Source organism: Triticum aestivum, chromosome 3A, assembly GCF_018294505.1.
Source record: "Triticum aestivum cultivar Chinese Spring chromosome 3A, IWGSC CS RefSeq v2.1, whole genome shotgun sequence".
Taxonomy (NCBI): Eukaryota; Viridiplantae; Streptophyta; class Magnoliopsida; order Poales; family Poaceae; genus Triticum; species Triticum aestivum.
The window spans coordinates 409,100,564-409,106,563 of NC_057800.1; positions in this window are offsets into that span (position 1 = coordinate 409,100,564).

Here is a 6,000-nt window from a genome sequence, read left to right on the forward strand (position 1 = left end):
AGAACCCACTTTGGTCAACCGCCCGTTCTGGAACCGTTTTCAGTTTGCCATCTACTTTGATGTGATCAAGGCCAAGAAGAATCTTTTTGTTGATGTTCGCTCCATTGACACTGATGCTATGGAGAAGGATCCGAAGTACTTTGGCGAAGCTCTTCAGATGTGCACTCAGCTAAACATTCTCAAGATCATGCAATTCAATAAGGATTTCGATGCGGATTTGGTGGATCAATTCTATGCCACCGTCCACCTTGGGACGGATGTCGACAGGACTCTGACATCGATGACCAATGGCAAGCTGCTTTCTGTCAAGTGGAAGGCTTTCATGGAGTTACTTGATGTGGTGGATACCGGGCTTGAGACTCCTTTCGGTTTCCGTCCTCACTGCAATGCTACATCCACCCACAAGCAAGCCCTTTGGCCCTACTGCACTATGAAGGTTCACCCAGTCACTCAGAAGAAGACCTATGAGCTGTCTCCATATCTGGACATTCTTCATCGCATATTTCGTGAGACTCTCTTCCCTCGGATCGGGAATCTGGATATGGTCCACTCTTACCTCGTGGACATGCTTCTTTTTTGTCAGCATGCGAAGGAAGCAAGCACTGGAGAGAGCCTGGATATCTCTCATGTCATGTGGTCTGAACTTCTATCTGTCGTGTCTGAGCGCAAGTGTCTTATCTATGGTCGATTCATCATGAGGCTCATTGAGAGGGCCTGGGCACAGACTTATCCCAGAGTGCTTCTAGAGACTGGAGACTTGGTGTCTCATGAGATCAAGCGTCTGAGGAAGAAGGACAACTGGACAGCGCCTCATACAGGGGTCCATCTGCTACTGCTGCCACAGGGGGTCCGTCTGCTGATGCTGCTGCTGCTGCTGCCATGGGGACCGAGGGTGAGGCTGCTACTGATGATCATGAGAAGTTTGGCCCCTCTAGTGCAGAACCGTCATGGGCATAGAAGCTTAAGCGCAAGATGAAGAAGCTTTTCTGCATGGAGTCTCATGGTCAGTACATGATTCATGTGGCGGAGAAGCATGCCAGGACGCGCCACAAGGAGCTCATGCGTCAGATGGGAGCAACTGTTGTCAGTGGGTCTAAGGGTCAGATCACTGAAGAGGAGGACTGGATTCATCACAATTGCCACTGGACCGACTCCATGCCGAGCAGTTTTCGACCCACGATGAAGATGCAGAGATGTGATGTTCGAGACCTTCCCCTCCCATCACCTGGAGTCGTAGTGTCACTCTATGCCCTTTTTGGTGTCTCGCTGCCAAAGGGGGAGAGAGTGTAGGGATTTGCTTCTTGTGTCGTGCTTTGAGTCGTCTTGTGTTTTCTTGTGTGTTCCTTCTTTGGTTTGGTTTGGTGTGAGACCTAAGTCCTAGTCATATGGTGTAAGACATATGCTCCCTATCGCTACCTTATTACTTATGTCACTTCAGAGTACTGTAGTTTATATTGAGATGCATGCTTGTCCTGTTTATTCTCTTCTCTCATATATCTTGTGCTTAGTGTTGTTGGACTATAAATATAGGGGGAGTGTTGATCCGAATGTGTGTGTCGTGCCTTATCTTGGTGCACACATTTTGGGGGAGCCCGTCTATATTTTGTAGTTCTTAGTTTTATTCGTTTTAATTCTTTTCCTTGTGCAAATCCCTTGTTGTCATCAATCCACCAAAAAGGGGGAGATTGTTACGGCATATATCTCTCAAGGTAGTTTTGGTGATTGATGACAACATGTTTGCGGACTAATCTTGTGCGTTGAATTATTCTCAGATTCTCCCCTGGCACGAGACGCTTTCTTCCCCTCGGAGTGTATTTCAAGACGGTGTAGCTCTTCCGTTTCTTTCTAGGTGGACTAGTTGCGTAGAGGGCACCGTACTATCAAGAGGGGGTCCGCTGGGGTTTTGCTTGGGTGGAATCATCATGTACACATCAGCTTCTCACCCTCCGAGCTTTTCCTGTCCATTGAAGATATCTCTCCTCTCTTCCTTGTTCTGTCTAGGTCTAAGCGGCAGTACCGCGCACCCAGCAGTAGTACCGTTGAGAAGCCACAAGCGGCAGTACCACTTCGCAGCGGTAGTACCGCCATGGCTCCACAGCACTAGTACCGCTTCGCAGCGGTAGTACCGCCGTGGCTCCACAGCAGTAGTACCACTGGGGGCCTGGCACCTCCGCTGGTCCTCAGCTTATTTGAGAGACCTCGTGCGCGCCCCAGCGGCAGTACTGCTCTACAGCAGTACTACCGCCCTTGACCCCACTGCCGTAGTACGTCTGGGTAGTTTGGCTCCTACCACCTCGATTCAAGAGGTCATTTTCTCGTGTCGGGTTTTGCGGCACTAGTCACGGTTGTAGTGGCGGTAGTACCGTTCCAGGAGCGGTAGTACCGCCCTACCACCGCGGTAGTACCACATTTGGGTCCGTTCCCTACTAAGTCTCCTCAGCGCGGCAGTACCGCTGGTTGGCATGGCAGTACCGTTGCCTGGCGGCAGTACCGCCCCCTCTGAGCAGTAGTACCGCCCTGTGCGGGGCTGGTTGGTGGGGGCAACGGGATTGTTGCCCCCACTATAAAAGGGAGTCCCCTTCCTCCTTCTCACCCACCTCTTCCTCCCCCAAGCTCCATTTATTGCTCAAGCTCCATTAAATACTCCAAGCTTCATTTCCGCCTGATCTATCTCTCTAGCCAATCAAATTTGTTGATTTGCTCGGGAGTGGTTGAGAAGGCCCCGATCTACACTTCCACCAAGGGATTTTCCATTCCCCCACTCATCCCTAGCGGATCTTGTTACTCTTGGGTGTTTGAGCACCCTAGACGGTTGAGGTCACCTCAGAGCCATATTCCATTGTGGTGCAGTTTCATGGTCTTGTTGGGAGCCTCCGATTAAGTTATTGAGATTGCCCCAACCTTGTTTGTAAAGGTTCGGTTGCCGCCTTCAAGGGCACCAATAGTGAAATCACGGCATCTCTCATTGTGTGAGGGCGTGAGGAGAATACGGTGGCCCTAGTGGCTTCTTGGGGAGCATTGTGCCTCCACACCGCTCCAACGGAGACGTGCTTCCCCTCAAAGGAAGGAACTTCGGTAACACATCCTCGTCTCCACCGGATCCACTCTTGGTTATCTCTTACCTTTACTTGTGCAAGCTCTTTATTGTTTCTACCCTTGCTTGCATGTATGCTTGTTGTTATTGCATCATATAGGTTGCTCACCTAGTTGCACATCTAGATAACCTACTTTGATGCAAAGTTTAATTTGGTAAAGAAAAGCTAAAAATTGGTTGTTGCCTATTCACCCCCCCCCCTCTAGTCAACCATATCGATCCTTTCAACTGGCTTATAGCCAGCAGCTGGCTATACTATTAACCATGCTCTTAGGGGTTTCTTGTAAGGAACAATGTACGTACTACTAGCGACAGAAGGCGATTCTAGGTTGCATTGTACTCCAACGAGTACTACTAGTGGTCGCGGGAGTGTATACCTCATTTTGTGGGTTCGATCCCGGCCGAACGCACGGCGGCCTTTAAAAAAAATAGTACTACTACACTTTGCTGCGAGCCAATATTTTACACGGGTAGTTTGAGTTTTGAAGTCAATCGGACATGCGGCCCCACAATCTGGGTGCACTGGATAGCCTAGCCACGTGAACGGGTTTTCCTTCCCAGCATCCCATGGCTCGCGTGCTCGCCCTAGCCGCACCTCGCTTGCAACTTCCAGCTAGTAGCATATTTAAACTAGCGCCTCCCAATTAAGCCCGAGGAGCCGGAAAAGCCTGGCGGGGCATTGGGAACTGTGCAATATGGCTCTATACATAAAGTGCTCTACTACTACTCTGTAACTTGTGGCGTTGCATGCATGGACTTCACTCCATTATCGGCTCTACTATAAAAGAAATTCCTCTTGCCGTGTTTTTTTGAAACGGAGGCAAAAGAATTGCTTCATCTCATTCATAAAGAAGGAACTACTAACAAAGTTCGACGAGATCAATTACACCTCCACAAATGGAAGCGAAAAGCCTAGTCTCGCTATATGAAATAACTCAAATGTAAACAGGCTGCTAGTGTGTGCGTGAGAGGAACGGCTGAGTAGGCCAGCTACGCGAGAGGAGCGGCTGAATAGAGCACCGATAGTACCCACTAGGCCACTACGCAGGTGTACTTCCCCTGCATTGATAGTACAGCGATGGTTCTAGAGAACAGTAGTACCCTCCACTTCCAACTATAGCTCCTTGGCCCTGAGATTCAAGAGTTCAAAACTGGTGCACTATACAAGACAAGACTAGAAGTACAGTACATCGCACTACTAGTTGAGAAAAGTAGTATTAGTACGGCTACAGTACGAGTACGTACTCCTTCGTCACATAATGTACGACGTTTTTTGACACTAGTTGGCGTGTACAAAAAATGGCAAAAACATACCCAAAATTTCTTAATCCACGCCAAAAACAACTACCTAGTGCAAAAAAATTCTTAATAGTGCTATTATTTATAGTATAATGCAATCCCATAATGTTCTATAATGCTACAACTAGTACTCCATGGTACCAAAAACTACTACCTAGTGCCAAAAATTTCTTACTAGTGCTATTATTTAGAGTAGTAAATAATAGCCTCACCCCTTCGCTGAGGAACGATCTATAGTTGGAAGGGACGAGGCCCTACGGTTACTACGCTCTTATTTCCTCCTCGCCAGTTCCCCTCCCCCCCCCCGAAGAGAAGGTAGTTCATCGCTGCTCCCATGGATTTGCCAGGCGGTTCTCCTCCTCGTCAGGGCTGGGAGACCTTGGACGATGATTCTCTGGGAGAAATCACACGCCGCTCCGACGTCCTCACCGCCGCAAGATTCGGTGCTTCATGCACCAACATTTTCAAGACGCTGCTTAAACAGTCTTGGGAAAAGGCCATGCTTGTTGGTCTTCCATGCATCCTCGAGGAGAAGGTTCTTCTATGGGACAATTCTTCGAACAGTCCACCGCTCCCTGGCCATGGTTGCATGTTGACTCTGCTAGAGTTGATGACGTTGACAGGTAGTCGGATTTTGTCCGATGAGCAGGTCAGTAATGGAGTTTGACCATGTAGTACTTAGTTATTCCATTTCCATCCCGTAATTTCTCCACTGCCCACCATCTTATATATAGGTCTGGGTCGGTGCCAACGAAGATTGGCTTGCATATCTCCGGCCGGATACCACCATGATTTTGCACAACATCCACAGTAGTGCGGCCGTTCCGGTAGACCCCTTCTCCACCATTGGGATCGGCCTTCCGGACTGGCTGGGCAAGAATACGTATGATGATGCCTACATGAGATTGAAGAAGATAGCAATTGCGGACCCGCCGACAAAGCAACGCGGCTACGACGATTACTATCTCATCGCAGTGTTCAACATAAGGATTGCCATCAATGCAGGAGGCAGTAACGGCAGAGGCTGGCGCATGTTGGCGGCGACAGATTTGTACCCCTACACGTTCGAAGACGCCGTGCGCCATCTAGGCCGCATCTTCGCAGTGACAAGCCAGGGGACTTGTTTCATCTGGTTTACATCCTACGGTACGGGAGATTACAAACGGAATGCACAAACCATCATTTGCATCCCTAAGGGTACTCCATTATTTTGCAGGGACCAGTCATCCCCCGATCAAAATAAGATCACGATCCTGGATGTGCATTTGCATCCGCGATTCGGTCTAACCTGGAACCTTGTAGCTGACTTTGGCATATTGGGATCAACTATCTTAGCAGTCGTTACCCATGGTACCACTGATGTGCAACATGGTCACATAATCTACCACGATCGGACCGTCACCATCTACCCAGGTATTCCATTTTTTAACCCTCTCGCCTTCTCTTTCATTGTTGTACTAGTAGTATACTTTGTAGTACTAGTAGGAGTACTTTTTACCTTGGAGGACGTGTATAGCTAGCTAGGTCCTTGAAGACTTGAACCCACTAGCTGCCACCATATTTATTTTTCCATGTCTTACTATCTCATCCATGTAGCCAAGACTGGC